Source organism: Loxodonta africana, chromosome 16, assembly GCF_030014295.1.
Source record: "Loxodonta africana isolate mLoxAfr1 chromosome 16, mLoxAfr1.hap2, whole genome shotgun sequence".
NCBI classification, from domain to species: domain Eukaryota; kingdom Metazoa; phylum Chordata; class Mammalia; order Proboscidea; family Elephantidae; genus Loxodonta; species Loxodonta africana.
The window spans coordinates 4400288-4420752 of record NC_087357.1 but is presented as its reverse complement, the minus strand read 5'-3'; positions in this window follow the sequence as shown (position 1 = coordinate 4420752).

Below are 20465 nucleotides of genomic sequence, written 5' to 3'. Positions count from 1 at the left end.
TAACTGAAAGGTTGGAGGGTCAAGTTCACACACAGGTGCCTTGGAAGAAAGGCCTGGTGATCTACTTCTTAAAAATCAACCCTAAAAACCCCACGAAGCACAATTCTACTTTGACACATGGGGTCCCCATGAGTCAAAGCTGAGTCCACGGCAGCTGGTTTTAATTTTTGAAACTCCTCCTTTTTCAGTGAGTCCTATCTGGCCTTCATGCTGACTTTATCAGAACGAAGTATTCACATCACCTGCCACCTCCTCAAAAACAAGGGTCAACTCCAACCATGGACAACGGACCACAGGGAGCTGAAGCAGCCACCTGCGTGTCCCCCTCCAGTGCCAGGTGGGAGCTGCCCACACATAGAGGGCCCCGCTTCAGGAGCTCTCAGAATGGCATTTCTCTGGAATTAGCTTAAGTGACTGAAAACATTTTGGCATAATTAAGCACAAACAGATTTGCCTGGAACGTGTGGCCCTCGTGGGAGCAGGGAAGCTCCTGTGCCAGACAAGACGTTCACATCCTCTTTTCCAGTGTTTCTCAGAACAGAGGACTGGATGTGTCCCTCGGTCACTCCTGTCCACATGTAATGCAGCAATTGTGTCTCTATGCCTTTTGTAGTGTCTGCCTGCAAACGCTCCCTTCTTCTGCGACTACTCAGAATTCACTCTGTGCGAATGCCATCTGGAAGCTGTAATTTGCTGCTCAATTACTTTTCAGTCTCTTAAGAACACTGCCTTTCCCCAGTGGTAGTTATTTCTTGTGAAAAGACACCTCCCTGCTTTAAATATAATTTTCCTTAAAGTGTCCCTGAAACTCACATTCGTTTTGCCCTTGATTATTTTATCAAAATGATACTGTAATTTTTGCTGCCAGAAGGAAGGTAAATGAAATGTACCTGAAATTGGGGGCTGACATATGTCAGTGTCATAAACACAACATGCCAGATTTAAATAGTCCCAGTTCACTTAAGGAGCCACGCCATCCATTGTCCACATGCTGGGATACTGTTCGGACATATAGGGTCACCACAAGTCAGAATCACCTTGACAGAAGGAGTCCCTGGACAGTGCAAACAGTTAGGTGCTGGGCTGCTAACCAAAATATTGGCAATTCAAATTCACCCAGGGTGCCTTGGAAGAAAGGATTGGTGATCTGCTTCCAAAAGGCCACAGCCATGAAAGCATGGACCAATTCAACTCTGCACACATGGGGTCTCCAAGAATCAGAAACTATTTTACGGCAACTGGTAGGACACTGCTCAGAACCGGGTCCCTCAGGCAGCTCACAGGGCGATGGGCCAGGCTGTGGTCAAAACCTGCAAGGGTGGCGCCAGCACAGAGGGGGCAGATGCAGCAGCGAGGGTCCCAGGTGTTTGCAAGGAACCTGACCTGTGCCTTGAGAGCCAAGAAGGAACTAGCCTGAAGTGGGAGGGGGAGGAAAAGTGCCTGCAAAGGGCCCGGGGCTGAGAGGAGCAAGGGCCAGGAGCAGTACCAGGATGCTCAAACCCAGGGTGACGAGGCTGAGGACGCCCAGGGCACCCAAAGAGTGGACAAGGAGGGCGGGAGAGGCATTCAGACGAGACTTTGGGGAAAGCGGGGGGCACCTTGATGCTGAGCATGTTCCTGGGCCAGTGCTTCGGAGCTGGTGAAGAGCTGTGTGCCCGCGGCAGGCATGTGGGCACTGCAGATGCCAGGGGCTGGTGTGGACACTGCCTGGCCGCTGACTCTGGACTTGTGCCTTATATCTATGGCAAATTTAAGGATGATTAATTAAGCCACCTCCTGCTATTTCCTGAGGTGTCAGGCGTGCCAGCTCCTCCCGTCTCAGCGCTCCCTGTGTCTGGAAGGACTGAAGCCGTCAGGATGGACAGCAAAGAAATTCACAACACAGTTTAGGGCTATTTATGTTTCCAGAAATAATTTTGATGTTTTAATGCACCGAGCATTAAACCTCACTCTGAAACCTGCAAAAAACAAAAACAAAACAAAGAAAAAGCTAAGAGGACACACGGTGAGCCAGAAAGAAGGGAAGCCACTGTCCTGTCACAGATCAGGGACCACGGAAAACTCTTAGAAGAAAGAGGAATTCAAATCCCATGTGAAAAAAAAAAAGCCATTTAAATGCTTCACCTGAATCCGTGAATTTTCAGAGCTGGGCTGACAGAGCCAGGGGCTGGAAGATTTTCCCACTGAAGCTGTAGCCTCAGCCAGTGACACCTAACATTCTGCTCAAATTAGAAGAAGGTTCCAGAGCTATCGTTTTAAGGCTTCTTCATGAAATGGCAAATTGTGTTTAAGTTTTGGTTTTTTTTTTTAATTGTAAGATGAGAATGACTAGATATTATGCCAGGAACCAGAGAGGCTTGTAATTAAATAGCAAAAGAGCTACGACTCCAACTTTCTAATGAGCCGAGGAATCTCTGCTTTGTGTTGCTCTTCCTGAAGTTTGTTTTTTTTCCTTTGCTGAAGATGAAAAGGCCTCCCAAATCCCTTGCTTGAAAGAAACACAGAGGAGGGAAGATTCATTGTGCTCCACGCGGAGACGAGCAGAGGAGAAATCCTGGGGAGAGGCGTGGACAAGGCCACGGGGCCAGCACCTCCAGGATGTCCTCAGACTGTCCATGTGAGGTGGTGTCTGGAGGGATCAGGTCCTTTGCCCTCTGCCTTGCCGTGATTCCTGCTCTCATCTTTCCTTTCTAGCAAAGGGAGCCCCTCGGAAACTGGAAGCTGGCTGTGTTGTTTCTCTTAGCCTCTCCCCTCACCCCCTGCTGCCTTGCTCAGCACTAGTGAGGGCTTCAGATAAACAAATGAAGGAATGAGGGGGAGTGAAGTGTGTAGAGGGCCCCCCCCCCATCTCCAGGAGACAAAACAGAAGGGGACAGACGGGCAGGGGAAGCCAAACACAAGGGGCTGCCAGAACCAATGACCATAAACTTCAGACAACAGGAACTCATTCCCACAGAGTGGGGGCCAGAGTCTGAAATCAAAATGTTGGCATGGCTGCCCTCTCCCTGAAGCCTCAGGGAGAGGATCCTTGCTCGCCTCTTCCAGCTCCTAGTGGCTCCAGGCTCTCCTGGGCTTGTGGTCACACCACTCCAGTCTCTGCTTGTCTCTGCCTCATGGTCATCCCCTCTGTGTGTGGCTGTGTCTCTTCCTCTTCTGTTCCTTACAAGGACACTTGTCATTGGATTTAGAGCCCACCCTATAATCCCAAATGATCTCATCTCAAGACCCTTCACTTAATCACATCTGCAAAGACCCTTCTTCCAAATAAGATCATGCTCACAGGTTCTGGGATGAGGACGTGGACCACCATTCACCCAACCACAGGCCCCCATTTCTCCAGCCCCTGGTTATAACAGAATGTGTGGCATCCCTGATCATTCTAATGAATGGTTTTCCTATTAAAATGCTTAGAAGGTAGCATTATTATCAGCTGCGTGCTCTCTAGCTGAGCAGTGAAATAAAGCCAGCATGGACCACGGCTTGCTGATGCACGTCAGAGCTTGAAGATGCAAACTCAGGCACAGGACAGCTCTCTGGAGTGGCTGACGTGCCAGTCTCTCCGGGCCTGGGCAAGAACCAACTTCAGAACCCTCTTCCCGTCTCTAAACAGAAGGAGGGTTCTTCTTTTTATCATCATCCTCAGCTCCTGTGTTCTCTGCTGCATCACCTCCCACTGACAAGTCCTGCCCATCATTCATCGATAACATGTGTTCCCTACATGGCTGGCCTCATATCACCCAATTTGTGGCCTCTTCAGTGCTTGCGACCCAACTGAAATCACATTCAAAGACATAGAGTTCTCTTTCGTTTGGATTTATGCTTTTTTCATTTGGGTTCATACTTTAAAGTCATGTAGTTACAGCTTAGTTTCGGTGCCGGGTTGAGTGGGTACCTCTTAAAAGTAGCACTGACTACTATATTTAAGCACATTATTGTCGTTTTTATGTAAATAACAAAATCCCTTATAGAGTGCACCATTCTTCAAAAAGTCATAATATTGGTTTTTTTTTTTTTTTTTGCTACCTTCCTGCTCCACATCACATCAAAATTGTTGTCATTAGGTGCCATGGAGTTGTTTCTGACTCGCAGTGACCCCACATACAAGAGAATGAAACGCTGCTGGGTCCTGCACCATTCTCACAATTATTCTTATGTTCGAGCCCATTGTTGCAGCTGCCATGTCAATCCATCTCGTTAAGGGTCTTCCTCTTTGTCACTGACCCTCTACTTTACCAAGCATGATGTCCTCGAGACTGGTCGTTCCTAATAATATGTCCAAAATAAGTGAGACAAAGTCTTGTCATCCTTTCTTCTAAGGAGCATTCTCACTGTATGTCTTCCAAGACGGATTTGTCGTTCTTGTGGCAGTCCAAGATATATTCAATATTCTTCACCAACACCATAATTCGAATGCATCAAACCTTCTTCGGTCTTCCTTATTCCTCATCCAGCTTTCCCATGCATATGGAGGTGATTGAAAATATCATGACTTGGGTCAGGAGCACCTTAGTCCTCAAAGTGACATCTTTGCTTTTTACCACTTTAAAGAGGTCTCTTGCAGCAGATTTGCCCAATGCAATGCGTCTTTTGATTTCTTGACTGCTGCTTCCACAGATGTTGATTGTGGATCCAAGTGAAACGAAATCCTTGACAATTTCAATCTTTTCTCCATTTATCATAACGTGGCTTATTGGTCTAGTTGTGAGGAGTTTTATTTTCTTTCTGTTGAGGCGTAATCCATACTGAAGGCTGTAGCTTTGGTCTTCGTCAGTAAGTGCTTCAAGTCCTCTTCACATTCAGCAAGCAAGGTCATGTCATCTGCATATCACAGGTAGTGAATGAGTCTTCTTTTTCTCCTGATGCCGTGTTCTTCTTTATATAGTCAAGCTTCTCAGGTTATTTGCTCAGTATACAGATTGAATAAGCGTGAGGAAAGGATACAACCCTGACACACACCTTTTTTTACCGTGCAGTATCCCCTTATTCTGTTCAAACAACTGCTTCTTGGTCTATGTACAGGTTCTGCATGAGCACAATTAAATGTCCTGGAATTCCCACTATTTGTAACGTTATCCATAATTTGTCATGGCTCACACAGTTGAATGCCTTTGGGTAACTCGTAGTCAATAAAACATAGGTAAACATCCTTCTGGTATTCTTTGCTTTCAGCCAGGATCCATCTGACATCAGCGATGATATCTTTTGTTCCATGTCTCTTCTGAATCCAGCCTGAATTTCTGGCAGCAACCTGTCTATGTACTACTGCAACTGTTTTTGAATTATCTTAAGCATAATTTTACTTACATGTGATATTAGTAATATTGTTCAATAACGTCCATATTCCATTGGATCACCTTTCTTTGGAATGGGCACAAATATAGATCTCTTCCTGTGGATTGGCCAGATAGCTGTTTTCTAAATTTTTTTGCATAGATGAGTGAGCACCTCTAGTGTTGCATACATTTGCTGAAACACCTCAATTGGCATTCATCAATTTCCTGGAGCCTTGATTTTTGCCAGTGCCTTCAGTCTATTTACTTAATAGAATACCTCAGTAAGAGAGGTATTTATGACATTAGTTTTCTATTGCTGTGTAAGAAATTACCACTGTCTTGGCAACTTAAGACAACTCAAATTAGAACTTCTGCTTCCAGGAAAATGGAATAGACCTACTTTTTCTATTCCTCCCATAAAGTAAACTAAAAACCCTGGACACTATATATACAATAAACATAAGAAGAATGTCAATGGTCTAGAGAAGATAGAAAGCCAGCTAGGGGCCTTGGATCTCAAGGAACAAACCAGTGATGCGTTCCCTTTACTCTGTATATCCCAGACTTGGAGTGAAGAAGCTGGCAACCAGAAACACCAATGGCAGAGACCAAAAAAAAAAAAAAAAAGCCTGTTTTCTCTAGCCAAAGGACAAGAAAAGGATCAGGAAAGACCAGTTGTTAGAAAAAGACATCACGTTTGGTAACGCAGAGTGTCAGTGAAAATGAGAGAAACCCTCAATGAGATGGATTGACACAATAGCCATGGAATGGACTCAAACATACCAACAATCATGAAGATGGTACAGAACCAGGCAGTGTTTCTTTCAGTTATACATAAGGTTGCCGTGAGTCAGAGCCAAGTCAACAGCAACTAACAACAACAGCAACAGCAGCAAGAAAGAGAACTTTTAGGTAAGGACCTCCCTCTGGCCCCATACCATATTACACAACAAAGGTCTAGTGGGGATCCTAGATCTCCACCCTCACCAGACTGCAACAAGGTGTCACAACCTTCCCCTTCCCCACCTCCGGGGTGCTGTCAGAGACGGCCAAGCTGGGAACAGGGGTTTCATCCCCACCAGGATTTAACAAGGTCCCCCTCCCATGGTGTAAGTGGGCACCACATGGAGACCATAGACTACCCATAAAAAAAAAAAAAATTTTTTTTTTTTTTTTTTATACCCAGCATTAATAAGGCATACTTATCTCTCCCTGCTGGGGTGGTCTAGTGGAGAGTCAGGACTTTCATCACCTATACAAAGAGGTACAGTAAAATATACTATAGATTAATTACAATGGAATTCTAAAAAATGGTCAAGTAATTCACAGGAGAGCAGGACAAAGAAAACAGAGAGAAAAAACAGGAAACAAATAATAAAATGGCAGACTTAAGCCCTAAAATATCAATAATTACATTAAATGAAAGTGGTCTAAATGTACCAATTAAAAGAGACTTGTGGATCAGAGTTGATTAAAAAGCATGACCCAACTATATGCTGTCTACAAGAAATTCATTTCAAAGATAATGACAGGCAGGTTGAGTGTAAAAGGGTTGAAAAAGATATATCCTGCAAATGTCAATTAAAGGAAAGTAGGAGTGCCTATATTAATCTCAAACAAAGTGAAGTTTAGAGCAAAGAAATTTACCAGAAACAGAAAATAGCATTATATAATGATAGAAAGGTCAAACCACCAAGAAGACATAACAATCTTAAATGTGTATGCACCAAACAACAGAGCTACACGATATGAGAAGCAAAAACTGATAGAACTGAAAAGAGAAATAAGCATCCACAATTAAAATTGTAGAATTAAATGCTCCTCTCCCAACAATTAATAGAATAATTAGACCAAAAAATCAGCAAAAATATAGAAGATCTCAACAACACCAACAACCAATAAAACAATCTACCCAACCACAGCAGAATATACTTTCCTATAATTGTCCAAGGAACATATACCAAAAGAGATATCCTGAGCTATACAACAAACCCGAACAAATTTAAAAGAATGAAACCATACAGAGTGTGTTCTCTGACCACATGGAATCAAACGGAAATCAATAACTAAAAGATAATAAGAACATACCCAAACATCTGGAAACTAAACAACACACTTCTATGGGTCAAAGAGAAACTCTCAAGGTAAATCATAAAATACATTTAACTGAATGAAAAAATACAGCATATCAAAATTTATGAAGCACCAAAAGTATACATTAGAAAAGAGGGTAAGTCTCAAATTAATAATCTTAGCTTCTGCCTCAAGAAACAAAACCCAAATCCATCGCTGTGAAGGTGGTTCCAACTCATAGCAACCCTGAGTAGAACTGCCCCATGGGGTTTCCAAAAGTGCTGGTGGGTTCCAACTGCCCATTTTTTGGTTAGCAGCTGAGCTCTTATGTCACCAGAGCTTTCTTGGAGTAAGAAGAGCAAAATAAACCAAAAGCAAACAGAAGAAATCATAAGATAAGGGTTGTTGTTGTTGTTAGGTGCCGTCGAGTTGGTTCCGACTCATAGCGACCCTGTGCACAACAGAATGAAGCACTGCCCGGTCCTGCACCATCCTTATAATCGTTGTTGTGCTTGAGCTCATTGCTGCAGCCACTGTGTCAATCCACCTCGTTGAGGGTCTTCCTCTTTTCCGCTGACTCTGTACTCTGCCAAGCATGATGTCCTTCTCCAGGGACTGATCCCTCCTGACGTGCCCAAAGTATGTAAGACGCAGTCTCGCCATCCTTGCTTCTAAGGAGCATTCTGGTTGTACTTCTTCTAAGACAGATTTGTTCATTCTTTTGGCAGACCATGGTATATTCAATATTCTTCACCAACACCACAATTCAAAGACATCAATTCTTCTTCAGTCTTCCTTATTCATTGTTCAGCTTTCACATGCATATGATGGGATTGAAAATACCATGGCTTGGGTCAGCTGCACCTTAGGCTTCAAGGTGACATCTTTGGTCTTCAACACTTTAAAGAGGTCTTTCACAGCAGATATACCTGATGCAATGTCTTTTGATTTCTTGACTGCTGCTTCCATGGCTGTTGATTGTGGATCCAAGTAAAATGAAATCCTTGACAACTTCAATCTTTTCTCCATTTATCATGATGTTGCTCATTGGTCCAGTTGTGAGGATTTTTGTTTTCTTTATGTTGAGGTGTAATCTATACTGAAGGCTGTGGTCTTTGATCTTTATTAGTAAGTGCTTCAAGTCCTCTTCACTGTCAGCAAGCAAGGTTGTGTCACCTGCATAATGCAGGTTTTTAATGAGTCTTCCTCCAATCCTGATGCCCCATTCTTCTTCATATAGTCCAGCTTCTCAGATTATTTGCTCAGCATACAGATTGAATAAGTATGGTGAAAGAATACAACCCTGATGCACACCTTTCCTGACTTTAAACCAATCAGTATCCCCTTGTTCTGTCCGAATAACTGCCTCTTGATCTATGTAAAGGTTCCTCAGGAGCACACTTAAGTGTTCTGGAATTCCCATACTTCGAAATGTTATCCATAGTTTGTTATGATCCACACAGTCGAATGCCTTTGCATAGTCAATAAAACACAGGTGAACATCCTTCTGGTATTCTCTGCTTTCAGCCAGGATCCATCTGACATCAGCAATGATATTCCTGGTTCCACTTCCTCTTCTAAAACCAGCCTGAATTTCTGCCAGTTCCCTATTGATATACTGCTGCAGCTGCTTTTGAATGATCTTCATCAAAATTTTGTTTGCGTATGATATTGTTCTATAATTTCCACATTCGGTTGGATCACCTTTCTCGGGAATAGGCATAAATATGGATCTCTTCCAATCAGTTGGCCAGGAAACTGTCTTCCATATTTCTTGGCATAGACGAGTGAGCACCTCCAGTGCTACATCTGTTTGTTGAAACATCTCAATTGATATTCCATCAATTCCTGGAGCCTTGTTTTTCGCCAGTGCCTTCAGAGCAGCTTAGACTTTTTCCTTCAGTACCATCGGTTCCTGATCATATGCCACCTCTTGAAATGGTTGCACATTGACTAATTCTTTTTGGTGTAATGGCTCTGTGTATTCCTTGCATCTTCTTTTGATGCTTCTTGCATCGTTTAATATTTTCCCCATGGAATCCTTCACTATTGCAACTCAAGGCTTGAATTTTTCCTCAGTTCTTTCAGCTTGAGAAACACAGAGCGTGTTCTTCCCTTTTGGTTTTCCATCTCCAGCTCTTTGCACATGTCATTATAATACTTTGTCTTCTCAAGCCGCCCTTTGAAATCTTCTGTTCAGTTCTTTTACTTCATCAATTCTTCCTTTTGCTTTAGCTGCTCAATGTTCAAGAGCAAGTTTCAGAGTCTCCTCTGACATCCACTTTGGTCTTCTCTTTCTTTCCTGTTTTTCAATGACCTCTTGATTTCTTCAGGGATGATGTCCTTGATGTCATTCCACAACTTGTCTGGTCTTCACTCACTAGTGTTCAATGCATCAAATCTATTCTTCAGATGGTCTCTAAATTCAGGTAGGATATACTCAAGGTCATATTTTGGCTCTCGTGGACTTGCTCTGATTTTCTTCAGTTTTAGCTTGAATTTGCATATGAGCAATTGATGATCTGTTCCACAGTTGGCCCCTGGCCTTGTTCTGACTGATGATATTGAGCTTTTCCATTGTCCCTTTCCACAGATGTAGTCAATTCGATTTCTGTGTGTTCCATCTGGTGAGGTCCATGTGTATTGTCGCCTTTTATGTTGGTGAAAGGAGGTATTTGCAATGAAGAAGTCGTTGGTCTTGCAAAAGTCTATCATTCGATCCCCAGCATTGTTTCTATCACCAAGGCCATATTTTCCAACTGCCAATCCTTCTTTGTTTCCAACTTTCACATTCCAATCACCAGTAATTACCAATGCATCTTGATTGCATGTTCAATCAATTTCAGACTGCAGCAGCTTATAAAAATCTTCTATTTCTTCATCTTTGGCCCTAGTGGTTGGTGCGTCAATTTGAATAACAGTCATATTAACTGGTCTTCCTTGTAGGTGTATGGATATCATACTATCACTGAGAGCATTGTACTTCAAGATAGATCTTGAAACGTTCTTTTTGACCATGAATGCAACACCATTCGTCTTCAAGTTGTCATTCCCAGAATAGTAGACTATATGATTTTCCGATTCAAAATGGCCAATACCAGTCCATTTCAGCTCACTAATGCCTAGGATATCGATGTTTATGCGTTCCATTTCATTTTTGACAATTTCCTATTTTCCTAGATTCATACTTCATACATTCCAGGTTCCGATTATTAACGAATGTTTGCAGCTGTTTATTCTCATTTTGAGTTGTGCCACATCAGCAAATGAAGGTCCCAAAGGCTTTACTCCATCCACGTCATTAAGGTCGACTCTACTTTGAGGAGGCAGCTCTTCCCCAGTCATCTTTTGAGCGCCTTCCAACCTGGGGGGGGGACTCATCTTCCTGCACTGTATCAGACAGTGTTCCGCTGCTATTCATAAGGTTTTTACTGGCTAATGCTTTTCAGAAGTAGACTGCCGGGTACTTCTTCCTAGTGTGTCTTAGTCTGGAAGCTCAGCTGAAACCTGTCCTCCATGGGTGACCCTGCTGGTATCTGAATACCAGTGGCATAGCTTCCAGCATCACAGCAACACTCAAGCCTTCACAGTATGACAACTGACAGACACGTGCGGGAAGATAAGGGTAGAAGCAATGAAATTGAAGACAGAAAAAAATAATAGAGAAAATCAGTAAACAAAAAGCTAGTTCTTTGAAAAAAATAAAATCAACCAATCTGTGGGCAGGTCATTGTCCCAGTTACACTTGATCAAAGAGGTATCTCCTCATTTAGAAATCACTCCTCTATAGTAGAATTGATGCATTTTAATTGTTGGATTGACAAAGAATATTGAATATACCATGGACTGCCAAAAGAATAAATAAATCAGTCTTAGAAGAAATAACACCAGAATGCTCCTTAAAAGCAAGGATAGAGAGACTTTGGCTCACTTACTTTGGACATGCCATCAGGAAAGACCAAGCACCAGAAAAAGACATCATGTTTGGTAAAGTAGAGGGTCAGCAAAAGCAAGGGAAACTCTCTATAAGATGGATTAACCTGATAGCCACAGCAATGGACTCAGACATAGCAAAGATGGTGAAGATGGCACAGGACCGGGCAATGTTTCCTTCTGTTGTAGGAAAGGTTGCCATGATTTGGAGCCGACTTGACAGCAATTAACAACAAAATAAAGTCCTTAAGCAAGAAAGCATGTACTGCATTTAAAGACCAATGAGAGTTCGCTGGGCCTGAAACTCAGGCACCATCACAGGTGGGGCTCTGATGGCCACAAGCTCCTGGGACCATTGGAGCCTAGTGCTACTCCATGAGGTCATGGCTGGGCTTTCATGTAAGTAAATTGCTTGTAGAGCAGCGTGCCAACCAGATAAAAGCCATGGGCTTGTCTCTCTGATGCTTTTTGGAAACGAATTTTTAAAATTTAGATGCTTGGTCAAATATGCTGACAAAGGCTTTTCTGAGCCGCCCCACTCTTCCACTCTAGGAAATGGAAGCTCTTCACATTTCATCCTGGTGGCTGCTAGTGGTGGTGGTTGTCATTGCTTCCATGTGCCTTTCTGTATGGGAAGATAAAACTTACTAAAAGCTTGGTAGGGCAGGAATATTATCTGTCTTACATCTTCCTGTTCACTGTATACCTGGTTCTGAAACAGTGAGTGGTATACAGCAGGTGCTCAGTAAGTACTGGTGGGGGGGAGGGGAATGAATGAGTGAATGAATAAGTGACTGTTCTCGTCACCACGTTAGTGTTGAACATGACACTTGTACGTAGTGGCCAGACAAAGCTTGATATTATTGTTAGCTGCTGTTGAGTCAGCTCCAACTCTTGACGACCCCATGCACGATACAAGGAAACGTTGCTTGGTCTTGCACCATCTTATGATTGTTGATAGGCTTGAGTCTATTGCTGTGGCCACTGGGTATTTTAAGTGCCTTCCAATCAGGGGGCTCATCTTCCAGCACTGTAACAGACAATGTTGTGATCCATAGGATTTTCATTTGCTAATTTCACACGTAGGTCTCAAGGTCCTTCTTTCAATTTGTCTTAGTCTGGAAGTCCCACCAAAACCTGTCTACCATGGGTGACCCTGCTGGTAGGTGAAATACCAGTGGCATATCTTCCAGCATCACAGCAACACACAAGCCCCCACAGTGTGACACACTGCAGACAGATGGTGGAAGCTTTGACAGCTTATTCCAGCTCTCACCGAGAACACTGGACACAACTGTGAGGTGGGTGTTTCCCCTAAGGCTGTGTGACCACAAGCAGATCACTTGCCTCTCTGGACCTTGGGCTCCTCCTTGTTACCAGGGACAGTTGGGCTGAGCTTGCAGGATTCCCTGCAAGGCAGAATGACTCAGCCAGCAGGGATGCACTCTTTCTCATGCCCGTTCTGATGCTGGCAGCTTCCCAAGGGAACGAAACTCCTTCCCAAACCACACCTGAGCTCATGCTTGCTGTCTGCTCTATAAACCCTCTCTCAGGTGGCTGCAGACCCCCTGGCCTCAAGGTGCAATATACAGCAACATTATTTCATTAGCTCCAAAGTGAATGCCCCCACATGTCTGTCAGTTTGTCATACTGGGGGGTTTGTGTGTTGCTGTGATGCTGGAAGATATGTCACTGGTATTCAGATAACAGCAGGGTCACCCATGGAGGACAGGTTTCAGCTGAGCTTCCAGACTAAGACACACTAGGAAGAAGGACCCGGCAGTCTACTTCTGAAAAGCATTAGCCAGTGAAAACCTTATGAATAGCAGCGGAGCATTGTCTGACATAGTGCTGGAAGATGAGCCCCCCAGGTTGGAAGGCACTCAAAAGATGACTGGGGAAGAGCTGCCTCCTCAAAGTAGAGTCGACCTTAATGACGTGGATGGAGTAAAGCCTTTGGGACCTTCATTTGCTGATGTGGCACAACTCAAAATGAGAATAAACAGCTGCAAACATTCGTTAATAACCGGAACCTGGAATGTATGAAGTATGAATCTAGGAAAATTGGAAATTGTCAGAAATGAAATGGAACACATAAACATCGATATCCTAGGCATTAGTGAGCTGAAATGGACTGGTATTGGCCATTTTGAATCAGACAATCATATAGTCTACTACGCTGGGAATGACAACTCGAAGACAAATGGTGTTGCATTCATGGTCAAAAAGAATGTTTCAAGATCTATCCTGAAGTACAATGCTGTCAGTGATAGGATAATATCCATATGCCTACAAGGAAGACCAGTTAATACGACTATTATTCAAATTCACACACCAACCACTAGGGCCAAAGATGAAGAAATAGAAGATTTTTATCAGCTGCTGCAGTCTGAAATTCATTGAACATGCAATCAAGATGCATTGATAATTACTGGCGACTGGAATGTGAAAGTTGGAAACAAAGAAGAAAGATCAGTAGTTGGAAAATATGGCCTTGGTGATAGAAACAATGCCAGAGATTGAATGATAGAATTTTGCAAGACCAACGACTTCTTCATTGCAAATTTCTTTCACCAACATAAACAGCGACTATACACGTGGACCTCGCCAGATGGAACACACAGAAATCAAATTGACTGCATCTGTGGAAAGAGACGATGGAAAAGCTTGATATCATCAGTCAGAACAAGGCCAGGGGCCAACTGTGGAACAGACCATCAATTGCTCATATGCAAGTTCAAGCTGAAACTGAAGAAAATCAGTGCAAGTCCACGAGAGCCAAAATATGACCTTGAGTATATCCCACCTGAACTTAGAGACCATCTCAAGAATAGATTTGACGCATTGAACGCTAGTGACTGCAGACCAGACAAGTTGTGGAATGACATCAAGGACATCATCCATGAAGAAAGCAAGAGGTCACTGAAAAGACAGGAAAGAAAGAGAAGATCAAGGTGGATGTCAGAGGAGACTCTGAAACTTGCTCTTGAACATTGAGCAGCTAAAGCAAAAGGAAGAATTGATGAAGTAAAAGAACTGAACAGAAGATTTCAAGGGCCTCTCAAGAAGACAAAATAAAGTATTATAATGACATGTGCAAAGAGCTGGAGATGGAAAACCAAAAGGAAAAAACATGCTCAGCGTTTCTCAAGCTGAAAGAGCTGAACAAAAAATTCAAGCCTCGAGTTGCAATAGTGAAGGATTCCACGGGGAAAATATTAAATGACACAGGAAGCATCAAAAGAAGATGGAAAGAATATACAGAGCCATTACACCAAAAAGAATTAGTCAATGTGCAACCATTTCAAGAGGTGGCATATGATCAGGAACCGATGGTACTGAAGGAAGAAGTCCAAGCTGCTCTGAAGGCATTGGTGAAAAACAAGGCTTCAGGAATTGATGGAATATCAATTGAGATGTTTCAACAAACAGATGTAGCACTGGAGGTGCTCACTCGTCTATGCCAAGAAATATGGAAGACAGCTTCCTGGCCAACTGATTGGAAGAGATCCATATTTATGCCTATTCCTGAGAAAGGTGATCCAACCGAATGTGGAAATTATAGAACAATACCATTAATATCACACACAAGAAAAATTCTGCTGAAGATCATTCAAAAATGGCTGCAGCAGTATATTGACAGGGACCTGGCAGAAATTCAGGCTGGTTTCAGAAGAGGACATGGAACCAGGGATATCATTGCTGATGTCAGATGGATTCTGGCTGAAAGCAGAGAATACCAGAAGGATCTTTACCTGTGTTTTATTGATTATGCAAAGGCATTCAACTGTGCGGATCATAACAAACTATGGATAACATTGCGAAGTATGGGAATTCCAGAACACTTAAGTGTGCTCCTGAGGAACCTTTACATAGATCAAGAGGCAGTTATTCGGACAGAACAAGGGGATACTGATTGGTTTAAAGTCAGGAAAGGTGTGCATCAGGGTTGTATTCTTTCACCATACCTATTTAATCTGTATGCTGAACAAATAATCTGAGAAGCTGGACTATATGAAGAGAAATGGGGCGTCAGGATTGGAGGAAGACTCATTAACAACCTGCGTTATGCAGATGACACAACTTTGCTTGCTGAAAGTGAAAAGGACTTGAAGCCCTTACTAATGAAGATCAAAGACCACAGCCTTCAGAATGGATTACACCTCAACATAAAGAAAACAAAAATCCTCACAACTGGACCAGTGAGCAACATCATGATAAATGGAGAAAAGATTGAAGTTGTCAAGGACTTCATTTTACTTGTATTCACAATCAACAGCCATGGAAGCAGCAGTCAAGAAATCAAAAGACACATTTCATTGGGCAAATCTGTTGCAAAGGACCTGTTCAAAGTGTTGAAGACCAAAGATGTCACCGTGAAGACTAAGGTGCAGCTGACCCAAGCCATGGTATTTTCAATTGCATCATATGCATGTGAAAGCTGGACAATGAGTAAGGAAGATTGAAGAAGAATTGACACCTTTGCATAGTGGTGTTGGTGAAGAATGTTGAATATACCATGGACTGCCAAAAGAACAAACAAATCTGTCTTAGAAGAAGTACAACCAGAATGCTCCTTAGAAGCAAGGATGGTGAGACTGCATCTTACATACTTTGGACATGTTGTCAGGGGGAATCAGTCCCTGGAGAAGGACATCATGCTTGGCAGAGTGCAGAGTCAGCAGAAAAGAGGAAGATCCTCAACGAGGTGGTTTGACACAGTGGCTGCAACAATGAGCTCAAGCATAACGACGATTGAAAGGATGGCGCAGGACTGGGCAGTGTTTTGTTCTGTTGTGCATAGGGTCGCTATGAGTCGGAACCGACTCGACCACACCTAACAACTACAACAACAACAAAGCGAATGCAGGCATCAGCCACTGGAATTCGAGAGAGGCAACAGGCCGTTTGCTCCTCTGACCCTGAATTAGATGCACAGCCTAGAAAAGGCAGCTCGTAGCTCCCAGGATTGGCCCTCTGCCCACCGGCCTCGCTTACCTCCCTGCCCGCACCTGGCGAGTGGCCTTTGGGTGACACTATGGACTTATGGGCTTATCGTGCTGCCATGTAGGGCTGGTGAAGGCTTTACATGGCAATCCTGCAGAGGCATCTGCAGCTCCAGGTAACACGTCTCATCTTCCCCATCAATTCTCACAGTGTCACAGGCAGCGGCGGTCCCAGCACCGGAGATAGGCTGGAGCTGGACTTCCAGGTTGTCCTGCTGTAGGTTACGGCAGTAACCCACTAAGCTTAATTTAAAGTCCCCCTTGCTGGATTAGCCGGATCCCCCATAAGGCTCCTGGAGAGAATCTAACTCCACCAGGGGCCTGCATGCTGAGAAGAGGCCAAGGGGCCAAGAAGAAAGAAGAGAAGGGAGCCCTCCAGCCAGGGACTCAATCCAGCTTTTCAAACGACTTGTGTTGCTGTTAGTTGCCGTCAAGTTGGTTCCGGCTCATGGTGACCCCATGCACAACAGAACAAAATGCTGCCTGGTCCTGCACCATCTTCACAATCCCTGGAAAGCTCAAGTCCTCGGTTGTGGATGCTGTGTTTTTTGAGTTCCTTCCAACCTAGGGGGGTCATCTTCCAGCACTATATAGGACAATATTCTGTTGTGATCCATGGAATTTTCTTTACTTATTTTCAGAAGTAAATCACCAGGCTTTTCTTCCTAGTCTTTGTCAGTCTGGAAGCTCCTCTGAAACCTGTCCACCAAGGGCGTCCTGCTGGTATTTGAAATACCGGCAGCATAACTTCGAACATCACAGCCACATGGAAGCCATCACAGTATAACATATGGTCAGATGAGTGGTGGAAATAATTTATTCCTTCTAAACATTTTAAAGCAATGCAAGAGAGAAAGAGAGAGAAGAATGTAAAGTTAAATATGCTTCAACCCTCAACTCCCATTTTTATATCCAAGCACCGGCTCCCTATTCACATTTAGCAAACGCCCAGGAAAGTACTCCCTGGAAGCCCCCAAATGACGACCTTCGCTCACTGCCAGCAAATGTTCTGCTGAAAGGCTCATGGCAGACTCCTCCTCTGCCTGCTACATTTTCTCATTTAAGATCTCCCATGTCTATCAGCATTCAACGCTTTATTTGCTCCTTGACATTTCAAAATGGACCTAAAAGCAATTGCATCACACAGTATATTTAGGCAATAGGACAGTGTCAGGGGACCACCCCTGGCCCTGTGTCCCCCTCTGCAGGCGTAAGTTAGGGAGGAGCGGAAGCACAGCTGGGGTGCCAGGTCCCGGGGCTGCGGCCAGAGGAAGAGTCGGGCCAGGGCGCCCAGCCCCTGAGGCAAGACAACCACCAGCTTACATGGGGTACCCCTGCCAGCTTTGGGGACCAGCAAAAAACAGCAATCAGCCCCATGAGCTTTTACACGTGTGTTTTTTTTGACACACATTTACATACCATCTTGTCCATTGTGCATGATTTTTATGATTTCTGATAAAAGTTACTGCAGTTATTGCCGATTTTTTAAAATGCTTTGCCTGGAAAAGATGGTTTACAGTATGCTTCCTTTTTCTCTTAAAGGGAAAGAAGAGAGTGTCTGTGGCAGTAGTCTCAGGGGGAGCCTGGGACCAGGGATTAGGACTCTGGCCTCCTGAGTCCTGACTCTGGCTTGCACTAGGAACATCTGCTAACCTTCTGAACCCAGCTTTGTGGTCTATTTTTCCTACTCTGGTGGCTTGCAGTTGCTGTGATGCTGGAAGCTATACCACCCATATTTCAAACACCAGCAGGTTCACCCATGGTAGACAGGTTTCAATGGAACTTCCCGACTAAGACAGACTAGGAAGAAGGGCCTGAGAATCTATTTCTGAAAATGAACCAAAACCCAATGGATCACAACAGAATATTATACAGTGTTAGAAGATGAGCCCCCTAGGCTGGAAGGCATTCAAAATACACAGTGGCCACAGCAATGGACTAGAGCAAGCCAACTGTCATGAAGATGGCACAGGGCCATGCAACATTTTGTCCTGTTGTACACGAGATCACCATAAGTCGGATCCAACTGGACAGCAGTAATTAACAGCATATAGATATAAGGAGAAAAAGAAGGAGGAGAAATAATGGTATTTTGAAAAGCATTCCAAGCCATTTAAAACATTAAAAAATAACCCCTTATACCTATATGAGGCGTTGAACACTAATGACTGAATACCAGACAAGTTGTGGAATGACATCAAGGATGTCATACATGAAGAAAGCAAGAAAAGACCAAATGGATGTCAGAAGACACTCTGAAACTTGCTCTTGAATGTCAAGTAGCAAAGCAAATGGAAGAAATGATGACGTAAAAGAGCTGAACAGAAGATTTCAAAGGATGGCTCAAGAAGACCAAGTAAAGCATTATAACAACATGTGCAAAGACCTGAAGTTAGAAAACCAAAAGGGAAGAATAAGCTTGACGTTTCTCAATCTGAAAGAACTGAAGAAAAAGTTCAAGCCTCAAGTTGCAATGTTGAACGATTCTCAGGGAAAATATTAAACCACACAGGAAACATGGAAAGAAAATGGAAGGAATACACCGAGTCACTATACCAATAAGAATTAGTCAACATTCCACCATTTCGGGAGGTAGCATATGATCAGGAACTGATGGTACTGAAGAAAGAGGTCCAAGCTGCACTGAAAAAAGCTATTGGTAAAAGACAAGGCTCCGAGAATTGACGGAATATCAACTGAGATGATTCCACAAATGGATGCAGCATTGGAAGTGCTCACTCGTCTTTGCCAAGAAATTCAGAAAACAGCTACCTGGCCAACCAACTGGAAGAGATCCATATTCATGCCTATTCCCGAGAAAGGTGATCCAACCAAATGCAGAAATTACTGAACAATATCATTAATATCACACACAAGTAAAATTTTGCTGAAGATCTTTCAAAAGTGGTTCCAGTGGTACATCGACAGGGAGGTGGCAGGAATCTAAGCTGGATTCAGAGGAGGACTTGGAATGACGAGTATCTTTGCTAATGTAAGATGGACCCTGGCTGAAAGCACAGGATACCAGAAAGATGTTTACCTGTGTTTTATTGACTATGCAAAGGCATTCGACTGTGTGTATCATAACAAGTTATAAATAACTGTCTTAGGCTGGGTTCTCTAGAGAAGCAAAACCAGTAACGCACATAAATACAGAAAGAGAGATCTATATTAAGGAAACAGCTCACGCAATTGTAAGGGTTGGAACGTCTCAAGTCCTTGGATCAGGATGGAGTACTTTCCCAATTTACAGAGCTGCAGAAGCTGGTGAGCCCAAGATGAGCAGATTGGAGAGCAGGGATTCCCCCGCCCCACAGGTTGTGAAGGTCAAGGAATCCCCAAGGTCAGCAGGCAAGACCTCAAGGTTTCTCCTGAGTCACTTAGCTGCAGGGGCTGGCGAACCCAAGATAGGCAGGTCGGAGAGCAGGACTCTTGCTCGCAGGCCGTGAAGATCGGTGAATCCCAAGATGGACAGATAAGCTGTTAGCTCACATCCCAAGAACCAGAGGTCAGACCAGAAGAGCTGCTAGATCCAGAACAAACCAACAACCTTTGCAAAGGGAGCAGGAAAAAGGAAGTAAGTGGTAGAAGGCAGAAAGATGAAGGCTGAAGGGGCAGTGAGCCGCCACAGGCCCCACCCCCACCAGTACCACTCAGTAGATTCCATCATGGGGGTGATCACATATCAAATTTCAACAGGAAAATGATCACAACATTATACAACTGCCAAAACACTGAGAATCATGGCCCAGCCAAGCTGACACACAATCTTAACCATCACAATAACATTGCAAAGAATGGGAATTCCAGAACACTTAATTGTGCTCTTGAGGAAACTGCATAGATCAAGAGGCAGTCATTAGAACAGAACAACTGGATACTGATTGGTTTAAAGTCAGGAAAGGTGTGCGTCAGGGTTGTATTCTTTCACCATACCTATTTAATCTGTATGCTGAGCAAATAATCTGAGAAGCTGGACCACATGAAGAAGAATGTGGCATCAGGATTGGAGGAAGGCTCATTTAACAACCGGTGTTATGCAGATGACACAACCTTGGCTACTGAAAGTGAAGAGGATTTGAAACACTTGCTGATGAAGATCAAAGACCACAGCCTTCAATATGGATCACACCTCAACATAAAGGAAAAAGTCCTCACAACTGGACCAATAAGTAACATC